A 19610-nucleotide genomic window follows, 5' to 3' on the forward strand; every position below is an offset into this window, starting at 1 on the left:
GTGGTGTTGAGCTGAGAGGGGACGGCAAGAATATTCAGTGTCTCCATCTGGAGGGCTAACAGAGGGTGCCAGTCTTGAAGCAAGTACAGGCTCACAGGTTATACAATAATATATCAGGGCTTTAGTAGGAAAAAGCAAGCCTCTTTTTCAGTGGAATCTTGCAAGGAGACATGATAGAGGTTTCTAGGTATGATGAGTATTGTTATTAGGGCAAAGGCATCAAAAGTTGTTTAAATCACCTTTCAGGGAAAGCGACATCTATTTATTGGTCATGAACTTAATCAGCCTTGGGATATAGAAGAAGGATTGAAAAACACCAGTCACAGCCATGTTCTTTTTGTATGAAAGGTAAACCTATTAACTGGGATAAAATAGATCTCTCCTCCTTAAGTTTTCTTAGCCCATGTTTTCCTGGCCATCATGGGATCTGACAAATTAAAAGAGCCTCCACAACGGATATCATTTACAAAATTCTATGAAGATTTCACTCTGTCCAGGTTTTCATGAATTCTTATGGATGCTGCAGAGGCATTCACAGCAATTGGCCCTAGTGTCCATGTATTTTTAAGAATGTTTCTCTTAATTTAGAGTTTAAGATTTGGAGTTAGCATCAGTTTAAGATTTGGAAATTTGTATTTAAATAGGATATTTTTCTTGGCTTAACAAAAACAGGAGGCAGAATGGTTGCGTAAGAATTAGCCAACCTGGCTTCTAGAAATCTTACAGGTAAATTTAGCAACCAGTTAGCATCCACATAAATAACACAAGTGGTCAAACTGAGCTGTGTATGTAGGGCAAACAGAAGATTTCTTGAAAGCCATGCCATCCCTAAAATTTAGAAATGGACTAGAAGGTGATTTAACGTTCTAGAGACAATGTTGGGCCAGTTTAACAAAAAATTGGTGAATACCATTACATGCTAATATGTACAGAAATTGATAAAATATGGTCTCTGTCCTTTAGAACTTTACAGAACTTTTAGAATTGCCCCTAGTTTCAGGTAGTGTTCAAAGAAAGTTTAATTTCTGCTTTATAGTTCACCAGTGATTACGTAACTAAGACCCTTAATTCTAGCCTTGAATATAATTACTGCTGGTTGACTTACTCATCTCTCATTTTACACATTTATTATTAAAGCTTTTCTATATAAAGAACTCGACAAGCATTCAAATTGTATGAAGATGGCTCACCAGACCAAGTACATAAATTATAGTTGGTGGCTCTTTAAAGTCTCAGCAGGCAGCCGCCAACATTCTCAATATTTGTCAGCCATTTCTTACATGGCTGTATCCAAAAGGAGTTCGAGCCTCATTGTTTATATCCATGAAGAGTTACAGTCCACATGTAGTATATAGAGCTTGTTGCATGATTAATTAGGTCTCCAAATAAATTAAGTGAGAGTAAATGAAAATAAAATCCATGATGGGTACATTTAATGCTTGAAAATATTTAATTCATTTGCACTTAATGATAGTTGCAAGATTTCTCTAAAATTAAGACAATTACCTCAGTGTATATTAGATGTTAAAGTTGGAATTGAAGAGAAAAAAATTCCATTTGGACCTTCCTAAGCAAATGGCTGTTGAAGAGACATCAGCTGCATTACATTACTTCTTTCCATATTGGCTAACTAAACTACGTGCTCATTAGTTTATTGGGTTTATAGATGAGAGACTAAAAAATGTACATGCTCTTACAAGTGAAATATTTTACAGAGCCAAAGGAAGCCTGACTAATTTGAGTTAAATTTAAATCCTCTGTCTTTTGTAATGATTCATACTGTGACACAATGAAAGAGTCATCAGCTTCTAATTCTGATGTGGTTGGTGACCCACCAAGAGAAAACTTGGGAAATCCTCTTCACCAAAGGACCACGTCTCCATATCTGTAAAAGCATAAGACTAAACTGATGCTTAGGGCTCTACCCCATCAGATAAAGATCCTAAGGGGTTTTATATTTATGTTTATAACTTCATCTTGCATATAATAAAATCGATCTGTTGTTACTAAAGCATATTCTCATAGAGTCAAGTCCATTTAAGGTCTGAGGTACATCCTAGGCTGAGAAACACTCCAGGGCCAAGACCCATGATGTAGCTGCAGCTATGAAATTGCTGAGCTCTCAAAGGAGAATGGGCTGATGATATATTATCATGAGAGATGATAATGTAAAGGAAAATGCTTTACAAACTATTTGGGGCAATACAAATGTCAGGTGTTAGGCATCGTTATTACCTTCTCCATTTACTGAGAGAGATCAACTTCCAGACGTGACTTCAGCAAGGCCATATATTAAGTCGAGAACAACCTGGAAGAAAAGCCAGTTTTTTATTCTGACATTCCTTCCATTTCTTCATCCCACCAATATTTATGGATTGCCTTCTACTTGCAAAGTAGCAGTGGGGGAATTAAATTTGTGTCTAAGACACTATTACAATTCACAATGAGTTTGCAATGTAATAAATACGTGTAGAACAGCATTGTCTACTTTTCTTTAATGGCGTTATGAGTAAAGAATAATTTTACCTGACTAGGTTTTAAGTTCTTTGAAGGCCCAAAGTAGACTTTTATTTCTTTTGAATTTCTTGACAATGTTCAATAGACTATTGGACATATCGTCCTAAAAAAACGTTGATAGGAAAATAAAAAATAAGCTCTGGAATAGTGTTTAGATTCTCTAAAGTGTTATACAAATGTAAGTTATCATCATTGTTTATGTTGGAAACTTTCTCTAGTGCAACTTGAGAAGACATCTAGACACAGATTTCATTGTTATAAAATGATACTGGACGAATAACAACCCAAAATATCAACTTTTTTGAAGATTAATAATATGCTAGGCATTATGTTATATGTTTATATGCAGTATCTTATTTATTGACCACAATAATCCTATTAACTTGAAACTTATTATCTCCATTTTATAAATGAACAGACTAAAGTTTAGTGATGAAAACCACAATCACAGGGTTAGTGAGTAGCAGAATGGGAAACTGAATTAAGCATTATAGTTGCCAACACTTGAAAGGTGATATTACTGGGATCTGAATCTACCTGATATACCACATAAATAATTTCTAGAATTTTAGATCAATTGAGATTAGTGGTTCTCAGTGCAGGATGACTTTGCCACCAAGGGATTTTTGACAATGTCTGGAGGCATTTGAGGAAATCACAACTGTAGGAGTCCTGTGGAGCTTAGCATAGAAGCTAGGGATGCTGCCTAACATTCTCCCCCACAAAGAGCTGCCCCCCTCCACAAAGAATGATCTGGCTCTGAATGTCCATGGAGAATCCCTGATCTACACCTCTTTTTCGATGCCTGGATAGTTCTGTTGTAAATTAGTGAATTCCTTCTTTTGGCTTAGGCAGACAAGAAAACGCATGACCTAAAGCCAACATAAGAGAGTCGAGTATGAGGGTACATTTGTGATCTCAAAGCTTCTGTGGAAGTCAATGCTATGTGCGGTATTTTTTTCCAGAAGGTAAGAAGAACATCCTCCTTTGATATTATTTTTTGGTTGAATTTGGTATTTGTAAAGGTTTGGTTTATAGGTCATCTTCCCCCCACAACCACCCCTACTCTTCTTCCTAATTTAAACTTATGTCCTATAATTTTCTGAAATATAAAATATACCTGAAGTCTTTCCTATACTTGAAACTGTTTCCACTTAATAGTTACATTACTTTATCTATGAGTGGCTAAGATAAATAGCTATAGCAATTTCATGGTACTTAAAGTCACATTTCTTGATAATCTCTGGATTTTCAGGGACCATTAGAGATCCCTGTGTGAATCTTAGAATAATGAAAAGTACATTCGAGCAAAGACTTTAGGTACCCTGCTATTACTGCATTGATTTAGAAACACATTTCTAAATCAATTTTTTTTTCACAATTTTAACTTGTAATAAAATGAGTCTTAACCAAAGTGCCCTTTGCAATCTAAATGCTTAGGTTTGAGACAGCAGGCCAAATTGAGAATTAATTAACATTTTGAAGTCAGAGTGCTATGTTGTTTAATCCTAAATTGTACTTCAAATAGGGATTGATTTCTACACCGCAGAAAAACAAGTGTTGCCTCTTCCCGTGCCCCTTTTAATAAAAAATATGGATAGAGTGTATTTAGAGAATAAGATTAAATAATTCAATCATTAAATGTTTTTGATGAAGCCATAATAATATTCTATTACAGAATCCATGTTCTCCAAGTCATCTTTATAACTTTGAGAAAACAATTATTACAGAATAAGTAAGACAGAAAAGCAACCAATACTGAACACATTAGTATAATTTATGTATTCATAAAACTGATAATAGACATTTACTTCTAAAAATTCTTAAAGCACAGGTAATAATGGAACCAGTCAGCAATTTACCACTTGCAATTAATCACTCTCTTCATATTCACAACATTCAATTTTTCTTGCTATTTGAGACAGTAATGATTAATTGATAAAAGTTTAACAAGTGCACTAATAGCAGGTGCTTCTAATTGCAAAGTCTTCAAATGATTCTCCCCAAACCTACCCTATGCTAATTTGTACAGCATTAGTCATAACACTTTATGATTTTACTTTTAAAACGACTTTTCTTTTAGTCACCCTAATTTAATTAAGAATTTTAACTAGTTACATGTATCAAGAACACCAATGAATTTTAAATTTGTGAGTTTGATTACCATAAGAGATTAACAGGAAGACTCATAAAAATGCACGGCTGCCAATTAGAAGCATCAACACTCTGTAAATTAGAATTTGTTAATTGGTTTAGCAAATGTAAATTCAATTTTTTGAAATTTTATGAACTGAAAAATTGATTATATTTTTTGTGAGCCTCCAGAAATATATTATTAGTGATGATATTTGTTTCAGTAGTTGCTGAGATTATCCTTGTATTTTAGCTACAAATGTTTCTACTTCATTTATTTCAAAAATATCTGACTTTAGCATTCATTTTTCATCCACACGTTTGCCCCTCACTATCCACACTATTAAATGCATACTTAAGTACACATTTTTCTTTCACCTGTCCTTCCTCTCAGCAAGACAGATAAAATATGCATTCTAGGTAAGGTTTGTTATTTTGTACTTTCAGTATTAAAGTGCATGTAATTAATTTAGCTTCCTTAAACACTATGTGTTTATGACAAAACCTACAGATGCTTTTACAAAAAATACATATTGAGAAAGCATTTCAGGTATGCAGATTAATACTGTTTGCCTCTAGGAAATAGACCCCGCCATCTCGCATTTTATAATTATAAGAAGAACAGAGCTATAGGTTAGTATACATTGTGGAATGGGGAGGTCTCTTAGCAATGGAAGATCAAAATCTATTCTCAGAGAAATATGGACCCAGTCTGAGTGTTAACCTTTAGTCAGTTAACTCCCATGGTGAGTTGCAGTCAAGAAACTGAGGGTAGAAATTAGGACAGGCCTTACATATGCTTATGGCTGAGTCTATATACTGCAAATGAGAAAGTGGGGAAGAATAGAGCATTGGGTAACTCTGTAAACTTAGCACCCTGAATTTTCCAGATAATTTGACTGATTTGACTTGTGAACACCCTCACTCTGCCTCCTAACTTCTCCAGCCCCTCCCAGAGGTGTATTTGAAATCACAGTTCTAGATATTCTTTCCTAATACCTAATTATTTCCTAATTCAGCAGCAAATTCAGCAGATAATTATTTGGACACTCAAAACCTCTTGCATCAATACACTATCCTAGACCGGGCACGAGGTCTCACACCTGTCATCCCAGCACTTTGGGAGGCCAAGGCGGACGGATCACCTGAGGTCAGGAGTTCCAGACCAGCCTGACCAATATAGTGAAACCCCGTCTCTACTAAAAATACAAAAATCAGCCAGGCATGGTGGTGCACGCCTGTAATCCCAGCTACTTGGGAGGCTGAGGCAGGAGAATCACTTGAACCCGGGAGGCGGAGGTTGCAGTGAATGATCAAGACACTGCCCTCCAGTCTGGGTGACAGAGTGAGACTCATTCTCAAAAACAAAACAAAACAAAACAAAAACCCACTATCCTCAATTATAGTATGTAATACTCTACTCCAATTAGCTCCAAAGGACCAAGACACAGAATGAAACCGAAGGGAACACGAAGAACACATTTAGCACCTTCCCTTTTGATCAATAGGAGTAGGAAGGGACTTAACAGTAATAGAGGATATGCTTCATGCACTTAGTTCTGTACCTCATTGTCTTTAAGCCGGAACTGGAGCCTAGACAGCTAGACATGGCAACCAAGTAAGTGCAAGAAGGCATCTGACAGGGGCCAACTGCTGCAGGAACCCAGGTTTAAAAGAGATCTAGTCACTAGAAATCAGTTGGGTTGTAGGAAGCAGAGCAGCCCCTGATTACCAAGAAAGAGGGTAGGTTTGTGTCTTTAACCCTGATCCCTTCCTCCTTTCTACTCTCCCCTCCCTGTCATAGTCCTCATGTTATGCTAGTTTAAAAGAAAAAAGTGCAAACAACCTCAGTTTCCAAAAACAATATGTTGTTTAAATAAATGTGGATATTAGTGAAATGTGCAGCTATTAAGATAATAATGAAGACATACATATGTATTGACATGGAATTATGTGCATGATTAGTTCATTGATTCACTAATATTGCCACATGCCTCTTCCGTGGCAAGCTCTGGACTAGGTACTTCCGTAGAAAAGAAAACAGGCCTGCACTCAAGAAATTTACGTTCTAGTGGTAGATTCAGATGATGAAAAACTAAACAAACAAACATATAATGTAATTTCAGGAGTGATAATTACTATGAAAAAACATAAAGCAGGTTAAGGGGTCACAGGAGGTGGGAACAGCATTTGATTAGATACATATTTGAGAGATTTGGGGCCTACACAATTCTGTAGGTCAAAAGGGTATGAGATACAGAGATAAGAACTTTCCAAGCAGACGGAGATGTCAGTATGAAAGCTCTGAATTGGGAGTAAAAAGGCCAGATACAGGGTGGAAAGACTTGGGCTGGAAAGGAAGCAAAATAGGAGGTAGGACAAAGAACAGACAGAAAAACCACAACAATGGCAGTAGGTTGGGGATCCTCTAGTACTCTCACTCAAGTTTTTGTTTTGAGAATGGTAGAAAGAAAGGAGGCATTATATGCTCTGAGCTGGTGGTGATTCTGGGTGTACAAGGCATCTCTCAATAGTATAGTCTATATATACTAACAACCACGAGTGACAAATGCATTGTCTCACATCCAGTGGTGCACGGACAAGTGTGGCTGCACCCTATTTATGTTCATTAAAAATAAAAACACTATATGAACCAGTCAGATATATCTGTGAGTTCCTATGTGGGCCTTTTGGCTGGATTTTTGTTGCCCCCATCTTAAACCTGTTTAGTGACCATTCCAGAATTGAATGTTCTGGAGGAATCAGAAAAACATGTGTTGCAGTCAAAGGAAATGCTTTGAGTAGATATTCTCTGGGAGTGCATCAACTTTCCTTTCCAATTTGTCAACCTTTTTTCTCTTTGCTAGATGTACCCTAGGACTTTCTCTGTAGTAATCAAAGTTGTCTATAAATTTCACTGTTTTAAGACTTCTCTCATAATGTGGTATTGAACATTTATGGTATGTATATACAGTGATTCTAATTCTCTAATCTCCACTTGGGGTTTTATGGGGGAATCTTGGGCAAAGCTGTTCCACTTGAAGCCACAACTTTATAGGTTATAAATGAGAAGAATAATATTTATCTTTCCCTTGAGATGGTGCAATGGTTGATTAATAAATGCTTACAGGGTGTTCTGAAGATTGCAAATGTCAACTACTATTGTGATTATTATTAGCTGATCCTACAATCCAGAATTCAATGAGCACCAGGTTATGGCTGACTCTTTCATCTTCTGTACATACATTCTATCCACTGGAAGAATTAAATGTAAGCCCAGCATAATTAATTAATGTTTATGAAGCATGTTGTGAGTCTCAATTTCTCTAAGTGCCAAGTGCAGTTATAAGAAATATCATAGCTTTCATTTCAACCTTGTAGTAATATTAGATTCTGATTAGCTTCATTTTCATTATAGATCATGTACTTAGTGTCTCATTTCTATATTCTGTGCAGTGCCTGCTAGCCTGCTGCTATAAGTGTCCAATAAGGGCAGTAATAAAGTTGTAATCTCTTTTATTTCTTTTTGATTCACCTTTGTGTGTGTGTGTGTGTGTGTGTGTGTGTGTGTGTGTGTGTGTGTTTTTTTAAATAGACTATACAGGAAGAAAGAGCTCTTTCATTTTTGGCAAAAGATAATTCTAAATCTCTGTTGATGGGAATATGGAATCTTCTTTCTCCTGATTACCAATCAGGAAAATGAAAACTATTTACTGTGAAAAGTCTAGTTGTATCACTTCTAAATCATTTATAGTCCACTAAGTGCTTTGAATAATGGAGGAGCTAGGAGAGCCCCTGATTTAATTTTGTCTCTGTGTTTCTTTAGTATCTTTGTGCTTTCTTGCATTTAGAGGAATAGCACAGAACAGAGAGTTTAGATGATTTTTTTAAGAAAGCTATTAAAAGCTTTTACAAGGGACTTGAGCTTTAATAAAACCTCTCTGTATGCCGAAAGGCCAAATCTCCAGGGATCTGGAAAGAAGCAACCTCAAAGTTAAACATTTGCAAAGCAAGCTAAATTCATGAGTTTAACATCATTTTTCCATCTCCCACCCTTATCTTTCTTATAATAAATACAACATTGGTTCAATATATTCTTTAACCCAACATCTCTAATAGATAGCAATATCAAACTTTAAGAGCACATATTTGCCTGACATTTTAGTTTATAAAATGCTATATTACATATGTATTAGTTTTCTATTGCTGCCCTAACAAAACTATCATAAATTTAGTAGCTTAAAACAATCACTATCTATTATTTCACAGTTTTGTAGGTTAAAAGCCCAGGTTCAGGTTGGCTCAGCTGGCTCTCTGCTCCAAGTTTCAGAAGGCTGAAATCAAGGTGTATGCAGGGCTCTCTTCCTTTCTGGAGGCTCTGGGAGGGTCTTCACTTCCCATCTCATTCACATTGTTGGCAGAATTCAGTTCCAGGCAGTTAGAGGACTATGGTCTCCACTTCCTTGCTGAGTATTGGCTGGGGTGATTTTCAACTGTTACAGGCAGCCTGCATTCCTTCATTAATGGCCTCATAGTGGATCAAATCCTTTTCAAGCTTTGAATCTTTCTAATATTCCCTTTTGCCTCATCTCTCCTCTGCTCTCTGCCTGGAAAAAAACATCTTTTTTAAGAGCTCATGTGATTAGACTGAACCCTGCCTGATAATACAAAATAATCTCACCACATCAAGATCTGTAAATTTCATTATGTCTGCAACCCCTTTTGTCATGTAACACAATATATTAGCAGGTGCCAGAGATTAAGGCATAGACATCTTTGAGGGGAGACTGTTTTACTGCCTGTAGTTCCATAGAATTATCATACCAGGCAAGGTGGACAATATTATCCTAATTTTATAGAGGAAGAAATACAGTATTTCAGTAGCATGAATTATTTGACCCAGGTCACAGAGTAAATAAATGGCAGAGCCCGGGAGTAAAGACTAAAATCCTTTTGTCATTTTTAGTTATTTTTGCTTTTAATAAACATTTAAAGGGCTCATGGTAAGTGTCAGGTTTCTATATCAAATCTGAGAATACAGGGATGAAAGATGTCTCTGAATTTAACAGGTTCATAATCTTACAGGCAACACTGAGAAATGTCCAAGAAATTTAATATAGTTTGTAAAGGCTTGATAAAGAACACAGAAGGAGTATAATCTCAGGGAGGAAAATAAGTGGGCATTAAGAAAACCTTTACAAAGAAGGTGATCTTTGAAAACGCTCCTTAAGATCACGTAGGAGTTCATCAGTTAGATAGCCAAGGTATATTGGGAACAGCATATGTAAATGCTTGGTGTCAAGAAATGCTAGGGCTCCTCTGAAATCCAGTAAATGAGGTGAATGGCACCAGTAGAAAGGAATTGACAGATAAGCCTGTGAAGGTGGGTATAGCTATACTGTGAAGGACATTTTAAACAGCACTGTACACCTCCATGGTGAGGAAGAGCTGAAGCATTTAAGCCAGGGTTGACATATTCCAATATGCATATTAGAAATGTATAAAATAAGGGGCTTGATAAAATGAGCTGAGATGGTGAACAACGGTGATCATTAAATTTAAGGCACTTGCCAGATATTTTGAAGATTACAAAGAATATAAATGATGCATATGTCCCTATGGAGTTTTTCGTCTTCTATCAAAACTCTTTTGGTTGCACGGAACGGAAAGCCAATTCAAACTAACATTAACTGGAAAAGCAGAATATGTTGATTCACGTTACTGAAAATCATGGGGCAGATGACTTCAGGCAGAGCTGGATCCAGAGGCTCATTTGATGTCATCAAGGATCTCTCTCTCTCTCTCTCTGACTTCTGTCCTCCTCTTTTCTGGAATCACTTCAGAGAACTTTCCTTCATGCTGCAGCAAAGATGGCCAGCAGCAATTTTTGGATTTGCATTATCCATACAGCTAATAATCCCAGAGAAAGGAGCATTTCCTTTCTCCCACCACCCATATTATTCTGAAAAAAAGGACTCTGATTGGTCTTGCTTACACATGCCCAGCAATGGACAAATTACTCTGTTTACAGGGACAGCATACTCTAAATAGCTTAACTTAGTTATACATCCACTTCTGTATCAGGGAAAATGCAGCCAATCTCGTGTGTTGGAGTCAGAGCATTTCCTGAAATAGAGAAATGACAGATTTCCTGAAGCAGAGAACAACAGTTAGGCAAATATAACTGATCTCCATCACACAAGCGTACAAATCACCAGAGGGTGTTATTAAAATGCAGCTTGTGGGCCGGGCGCGGTAGCTCACGCCTGTGATCCCAGCACTTTGGGAGGCTGAGGTGGGCGGATCACGAGGTCAGGAGATCGAGACCATCCTGGCTAACACGATGAAATCTCGTCTCCACTAAGAATGCAAAAAATTAGCCCGGCGTGGTGGCGGGCGCCTATAGTCCCAGCTTCTCGGGAGGCTGACGCAGGAGAATGGTGTGAACCCGGGAGGCGGAGCTTGCAGTGAGCTGAGATCCGGCCACCGCACTCCAACCTGGGCGACACAGCCAGACTCTGTCTCCAAAAAAAAAAAATTGCAGTTTGTGTTTCCGTAGTACTGGGAGGAGGCCTGAGTTTCTGCATGTTTAGAAGCTCCTAGGTGACACCGATGCTAGTGGTCCATGGACCACATTTTGGGTAACAAGGCGCTGTATTATCTGTGGGGTAGCCAAGCCCAGCATGTGAAAAGATAACCATAGTAATAAAAAATGCAAGTTGTGATTCAAGATGATGACAGAAGAGAGGTACAAAGGGGGGTTATCAATCAAATTTCAACGACAATGTATACCCCACACTAATACAAAGAAGGATTTCCTCTAGGATACATTAAAAGCCTCAAACTGTGGTCTGCAGTTAACCTGATAGGTTTTCAAGGGGTCCATGAGGCAAAAACTGTTTTCATAAGAATATTATCATGTTATTTTATTCTTTTTCCCACACTGACATGTAGTGATTGTACAAAAGCAATGATAAGTCAAACTACTGGCAGCTTGAACAGTAGTGATAGTTTCATCACTAACATGCCCTCACTTTATTAAAAAAAGGAAGAAAACAAGAAATGTCAGTTTTGTTAAAAAATGTACCCAATGAAGCAGAAAACACTGTTAATTCATTAATCCCAATCTTGAATTTTATTAGATATTTTTAACGTCCTGTGTAGTGAAATGGGAATTATGTATAAAACATTCTGCTGGATGATGGTTGTCAAGAGGAAAAACACTTGTGAAATTGAGTTACAAGCCCAAGTAGCCACTTTTTCATTGAACACATTTATTATTTGAGAGAATGACTGACAGATTATGGCCATTCTGACTTTGGTATTTGGATGTTTTATTAAAAATAAATGAATGAGTCTCCTACTTCAAAAAATGATAGTTTTCATTCTTAACAATAACATTAGAACTTTCCAGCAAACATTAGAACTTTGCAAAATATGTCCCCAGGATTGTGATGGCATCTCAATTCTGAAAAGCTTTGGTGTTAAGATTGATGGTATATTAATAAATGCAATTTTAAAATTGCTGTGTAATCATTTGGATGATTTACATCGTTCAGTGAGTCAAATTTTCCAAATGGCCAATGCACAATGTTGCAAAGATATTTATAGGTGAAAAATCCATTGGAAGTGCAAGACAGACACATAGACATCTCTACAATATGTACCAAAAATTCATTGATGTGGTTCCAGATTCCATATTGCAACTAAACTTTAAGCAACTGTCTCTTTCCAAGTTTAGTTCCAAAGAAGGGTATCCACAATTATCTTACAAAATGAGTAAAGTACTCTTCTCATTCCAAAATACGTATCTGTGCGGGCCAGATTGTCTTCACATACTTCAACCTAAACATATATTGCAACAGATTGAGTGCAGTAGCTGATATGAGAACTCAACTTCTCTGAAATCAGGCATTAGGGAATTAACAAAAATGTGAAACAATGCCACTCTTGTCAAAAATGACTTCTTTTTGGGCCTTGGAAAGCATAGTTATTTTGTCATAAAACTATTTCATTTATTTTAGCATGCATTTGGTTTAATGTTATTTTTAATAGCATTAAAGTAGAAATATTTAAAATTTTTCCTCTGTTAAAAATTTTCTAATTAGGTAAATGTTTATTGGGTTAATCTACATAAATAAAAGCTCTTTGGGATTCTTAATAGTTTTTAAGACTGTAAAGTGGTCCTGAGACCAAAATGTTTGTGAACTACTGGGGAAGGCTAATCAGAAAAACCTGAGATCGCCAGGTTTTTACTGCCTTTTAATTATGGAATATGTTATAATAGCACAAAAACCATGGGTCCTTACTCCTTGAATAAGCTTCCATCATCTAATTTGGTGTTGTTAACCTTTTGGATAAGGTATTTGGAATAGACCCTGTGCTTTAAAAATATTTCAGACAAAAACAAAAAACAGAAGTAAAAGACAATATTCACAAATAAATACAATTAGTCTCCTTTAAATGCTACTGAGTATAATACAGCATTAAATGTTTGTACTTTTACTTAAAATGTGATTCTTCAAAATAAAATTTAGAGATCAAGTCTTTCACATTTCTGAAATAAATACTATTTGACAGGGCTTCTGTTTGTCCCAATTTTCTTTCTTTCTCTAGCCCCTTCCTTCCTTCCTTCCTTCCTTCCTTCCTTCCTTCCTTCCTTCCTTCCTTCCTTCCTTCCTTTCTTCCTTTCTTCCTTCCTTCTTCCTTCCTTTCCCTCCCTTCCTTCCTTCCTCCCTCCCTTCCATCCTTCCTCCCTACCTCTCCCTCTCTCCCCCTCCTCCCTCCCTCTCCCTCTCTCCCCCTCCCTCCCTTCTCTTTCTCTCTCTTTCTTTCTTTCTTTCTTTCTTTCTTTCTTTCTTTCTTTCTTTCTTTCTTTCTTTCTTCTTTCTTTCTTCCTTCCTTTCTTCCTTTCTTTTTCTTTCCTTCTCTTTCTTTCTTTTTTCTTTCTTTCTTTCCTTCTCTTTCTTTCTTCTTTCTTTCTTTTCCTTCCTTCCTTCCCTTCCCTTCTCCTTCCTTCCTTCCTTCCTTCCTTCCTTCCTTCCTTCCTTTCTCTCCCTTCCTTCCTTCCTCTCTCCCCCTCCCTCTCCCTTTCTCCCTCTCCCTCCCTCCCTCTCTCCCTCCTTTCTTTCTTTCTTTCTTTCTTTCTTTCTTTCTTTCTTTCTTTCTTTCTTTCTTTCTTTCTTTCTTTCTTTCTTTCTTTCTTTCTTTCTTTTTCTCTCTCTCTCTCCTTTCCTTCTTTTCTTTCTTTCTCTTTCCTTTCTTTCTTTCTCTTTCTTTCCTTCTTTCTTTCTTCTTTTTCCTTTCTTTCTTTTCCTTCCTTCCTTCCCTTCCCTTCTCCTTCCTTCCCTTCCCTTCTCCTTCCTTCCTTCCATCCTTCCTTCCTTCCCTCCTCCCTCCCTCTCTCCCTCCCTCCCTCCATCCCTCTGTCTCTCTCTCTCTCTCTCTCTTTCTTTTCTTTCTTGCTTTCTCTTTGTTTTGCTACTGCTTTTTGAGATGTCAAAACACACTTAAATAGTTGTTGAGAGTTGGTCCTTATTTTTCAGTACTTTCCTTTCCCTTTAATGCTAAACTGAAGGTTGGATCACTAGAGGGTTGGTTGATAGATATATTCTACCCAAGATTATCACCTCAGGATAAGTTTAAAAAGCTTATTATGTGAATAGCCATATTTCTTCCACCTGAAAACAAAGCTTTAGAAAAAAACTTAGCATTCCCTATAGGAAGATTTGTACCACTTGCTGTTTATCACATATTATTCTAGATGCCTTGCAAATGTTGACACATTTAAACCTCTTAACAATATTATGAAGAACCTATGAAGACATTGGAGCCCATGGCACTTAAGTTACTCATTCAAGGTCATACAACTATTGAGTGATAGAGAGCCCAGGCAATCTGACTCCAGATATGTGTCCATAACCGAAGGCATTAGGCTGAATTAGTGTGTTGGAGATCATTTAAAAAACAACATCTCAAATGAAGAGTTGCTTAATTTTGGTGGGAATAATCTTAATTAGGATTTACTTGTTCATTGGACACATACCCTTGTGCTTGTAAGGCTTCCAAGAAGAGATTCAGGAGAGGTTTAGGTCACAAGAGATATAACTTAGCAATAATTTAGAGTTGGTGGAAATCTAGTAATGCTCCTCAAACATTGCCGGCAACATACCCACCAAAAGTATGCAAAAGTATGCAAACCTTGGTTCTCTGTTACAAATGACAAAATGTTTTTGAACTTTCATACTTTATCTTATGTTTTTGAATTTTGCATATGATAATGCTTTAATATGAAAATCATGTTTTAAGTTACTCCTCATTGAATAAAACTAATTATCCAAGAGATCAGCTGCCACAGTCTTTTGAAGATTGGAGTGGCTCCTGGCACATTGTACCAATCGCCCCTGGAGAAACCTAGCTCCATAGAATACTTTTGGAAGACCATGGGGTGTTTATTCTTCTTTGTCTACTCTTTGTGCACTACTGCTCAGGCACTCCATACCAGCCAGAATTTGGTTGCCTAGTTCTAAATAAAATGTTAAGAAGAGGGCTCCATATGAGAAACTGTGTACACTAAATAGGTTTAGTGAAGTCATCCAATGGTCCTTCTTTAACTCATGCCAGTAGTCGCAGTATCAAAAGTCTAAAGAGATTAACGAGGTAACTTGAATGAATGAAATAGGTCAGGTATGCATATTATAGGAAATGTCGGAGACTCAGATAAATGGAGGGCATGTGTACTATTTAATGTGAGATGAAGTACATACCTTCAACCCACTAAGAATGGGGATCAGGTCACCTCATGTTTTGATCTTTAAAAAATTAGAGAAGCAATTTAAATTATTATCTGAATTTTTTTTGATTTTGGTAAAAAGTTCAGTTTTATAAAATATGTAGACAACCAAATGAGTTTCAGACCTATATGTTGTATCATCTTTCAGTAAAGGTAACACCATTTATGTTGCACAGTTGTGTATGTCGTCGATTGTTGAGTAGGCACACCCTGGTTGCATGTGTGTCAGGGAAAGGGTGAGAAGAGAAACTTTTGTCCTCTGATCATCTTAAAGTTTTTGTTTCCATCTACTTACAAGTCCCAAGAGGAGAATTAGGATGTCGCTTTCTGAACATGTTTATGGTATCATCCTCTGAGGAACATACATTTCTTTTGTTCTCTCTCCGATGGAAAAATGGAACAACTTTTTCCCATCCTCTGAAAAGTTCTCTGTATGTTGAAATAGTTATTAAGGCTCTCCTTGTTCATGTTTTTGCTTTCGTTAGACAAAATAACCACAAATCCTAAAGTATTTGTTTAAAGATTTCTTTTCTTCTTACTTTTTAATTATTTTCACTGTAGAACTATGGACATTCTTCAAGTTTCCCATAGCTTGCTTATTACATGGTTGCTCTGGAATAACTTGTCCTCATAACCATTTAGCCAAAGCTAAATATGAAGAGAACATTATTTGCAGTTATATTTTATGTCTTTGTGTTATTTTCAAACAGCATTGCATTTCTGACTGATATGTAACTTATAATCTGCTGCAATCCCTATATCATTCCCATTATATTTATGCATAACCAGTTATTTATTTTTGTCCCATAATTTGTAACTTTAACTGCCTTATAATTCATCTTAAATACTTTCCTTTCTGTATTTTTTTTCCATTCTGTGTCCAGAATGTTGGAGCTTATACTACATGGTGTCCAATACATAATAGGTGCTTAAGGCAGGTATAATGAATGAAATAACTAAACCAAGATTAGGCAATATATCCCACAATAATTTTTATTGGCTCTAACACAATATAGATTTATTGAACCTAGTAAAATCTAGTAGAAACTTTTTCCATACTTGACCAAATGTTTGGACTTTATCTAGAGAAAGATCTTTGTTTAAGCCTTGGCTCTTGCTTCTTATTAGCTATTTAGTTTGGAAAAATCATTCAAGTTCTCTAAGCCTTTGTTTTCTCCTCTAGAAAATGTATATAATAATAGCTACCTTTAAAGTTATTGTGACATTTATACAAGATATTGTATGTAAAATGCTTAAAAGTCTTCTTGGTACATAGTGAATTCCCACAAAAATGCTGACTCATAAGAAAATGTAACACCCAAACCACTATATATGGATAAGTTAAAGAGGGGGATGTTTTTCTCAGCTCCTGTTTTCCCTTCTGAAAGGATTTATGATGGAAATTATTCTTGGATGCTTAAGAATTCTTCTTCAAGGTATTCTCTATTGATACTTAACTTTCTCATCTTTCTTGTCAAATTGAATGCATAGTACACTTGTTTAGTCCCAGAAAATACTTACTACAAAATGTTAAGACTTCAAAATTAGCAGCAGCATCAGTTTCATCTTTTCCTATTATCTTGAGATAGGATGATAGAAAAAAAGATAAGAATCTAAATGGCAAGAAGATCCCACTGATGCAACAAAATAAATGTATACCTGCCATTGAAATACTTCAGAGAAGAATAAAATTTTGGGAATTCAGTGAAGAGGGATGGTACCTTTGGAAAAAAGGAATCAGGTCTTATACAGAGTGTGTGCCCGAGGAGATATAGGGTAAATGTCTCTTGGGTGATGATGACAGAGATGGGGGTGATGATGGCAGAACTGGTAGTGTTGATGATATGGATGAGTTACCATAACACGGAAAAGAGGGCTTGGCCACTACAGTAACAACAGAGTATTAGATATTCCAGTGAGTATCTGACTATGGCAAAGCTTTAGGAATGTAAAAGAGGAAATGACAGTTCAGAAGTGACTCACAGCAACGTGAAAATAACAAACCGACAGACTGCATGGATGCTAAAATTCACAATTTAAAAATGGCCACCTGACACTCATGCCTCAGCAGATGTTGTAGTTTAAAGTGAAGATTTACAGTTTCTTTGGCAGGAAGTGAGTTGCTCAGGAAAAGGATTTTTATAAGACTTCTTAATTGTCATCAAATGATAGGATTTAGGGATGGCATTTGTTAACACAAGTTGCTATAAGGTGGTAACTCACACAAAGTTTACATTAAGCTTAGGATTCACAATGCAGATTTTCAAAATCCAGATAACCTTGCAAGGCGATTTTCATTTTCAGCCATTGTAGAACATTATTTCCTACTCAGAACAACTTCAAAATTGTATGTTCCAGGGACACACTGAATTTTATTTTTACACCTTTCTAGTTTTACCTACACTAGGAAAATGGTCGTTAATGTGAGACAAATAAAAATCAGAAGATCCTAGTGTTATTACTCTTATTGTTAAGCTCATTCTCGGATTACATTTTTTTTTTTCATAAAAAGCACAACACCCTTAAAATTATAATGTACCAGTGGCCCTAATATTTGGAGAGCCAAATTGTATGTGGATCCACTTGGGATAATTGTGTATGCAAGTGCCTGGAAAAATAGTGAAACTGAAACCAGTTTAAGAATCAAATTGCAAAATTTTGTTTTGGTTCTACCATTCATTATCTGTGTGTCATTTGTTAGGCAAATACTTTGAGTCTCACTTCTCCCTTTAGTTAAATGGGAATGATTTCACAATGGCTTCACAGTGCTGTTTGATAGGACGAAGGAAATAATGTAAGGTCAATGAAAACCACAAGGGTTGACCAAACATACATAAGGCACTACTATTACTAGCTACTAATACTACTTCTACTACTGTTATTACTGCTATTATAACTGCTGCCACCATCACTAACAGCATTACTTTCATCTTGGGTTTGCTTTGAGTAGCTATTTCTTATCCTGGATTTGAAGATGAGTAATATATAGATATACGACATATATACTATATTCCTCTGATACCTGTATAATTAAAACAATGGAAGATAAGGTAAAACATAGTAATATGCTTTTACATATTTAGTTTTAATAAAATACACATCAATTGTAAAAAAGGGTCAAAAATAATACGAAATTATGATGTAAAAAGTGAAGTATATGAATAAATAAACAGAGGACTCTCTTCTGTTATCTTTTCCCAGTTCCATTCCCCAGAGGTTATTCAGTCTATACTTTTTCAGTGTACGTCTCTCAAGGCTGGTTGTTTCGGGAATGAAATAAGTACATCTTGGATGTAAACACTGTTCCAGCTATGCAAGTGTCTACACAAGCAAGTAAGTCAGCAAGTTAGTCTTCAAATACTTTGGCTTCTAGTGGGAAGACAAACTATCTTAAAACATCATCAATAACAAATAAATTTTGAGTGCCTGTTACCTACAGGGCGGAGTACTGGTTACACTGGGAAGTACGGATTCTCAGCTTTCCTTTTTGTTAACCTTCATACAGGCTGTTGTTCTCTTCTATCTATATTCAGCACATAGCGTCACTCTTTATTTTAAATAGATTTTCAGCTTATCTCACAGCTCCAAGTTTATAATTTATTTCTTCTGAAATGTGTTTCTTATGACATATAGAGAGTCACTGATTTCAGTAATCCCCATATACCTGAGTTCTTTTGCAGGTTGCCCCAACAGAGTGAATAGCATCTGTTTTAAATGGAGTGGCTGGAGCTCTGAGTGAAAGACAGGATCCCATAGGCAGGTATGTAAATGGGCCTGCCACAGATGGCCTAATTTTGGCTAGATTGGGATAAAATCTGGTTTCTGATACTAGGGTTATGTATGGCTGGCACAGGTGAGGGCATAGAGGGATGCTGGGCCAAGAAGATGTAAAAACATGCTTTAACTTAAAATTAGAGCCTAAACATTTCTCCATGTACATTTAAATGATTTTACAAGAGTCAAGAATATGCTATAATTACCCTGACCATTTACCATTGTGCATTTTATTATTTCCAGTATTGTGTTATGAATAATGGCTGTAAGGAATGCCTTTGGGTATACACGTTTCTTCACATTTATACTCATTTCTTTAGAATAGAATCCCTAAGGTAGAAGTTCAAGTCAAAGGTTATAAAAATGGTAATGACATAGTTACAATTTTTATATC

General features: G+C 36.3%; 1 long non-coding RNA gene across 1 annotated transcript; it reads left to right on the forward strand.

Moving 5' to 3' along the window:
- Window positions 1-255: 255 nt before the first annotated feature.
- Window positions 256-19198, forward strand: LOC126962181 (uncharacterized). Its single transcript, XR_007728612.1, has 4 exons — window positions 256-348; window positions 3369-3485; window positions 18644-18775; window positions 19123-19198. It is a non-coding gene; the product is annotated as an uncharacterized LOC126962181 (long non-coding RNA).
- Window positions 19199-19610: the final 412 nt, after the last annotated feature.

This window comes from Macaca thibetana, chromosome 9 (genome assembly GCF_024542745.1).
Source record: "Macaca thibetana thibetana isolate TM-01 chromosome 9, ASM2454274v1, whole genome shotgun sequence".
NCBI classification, from domain to species: Eukaryota; Metazoa; Chordata; class Mammalia; order Primates; family Cercopithecidae; genus Macaca; species Macaca thibetana.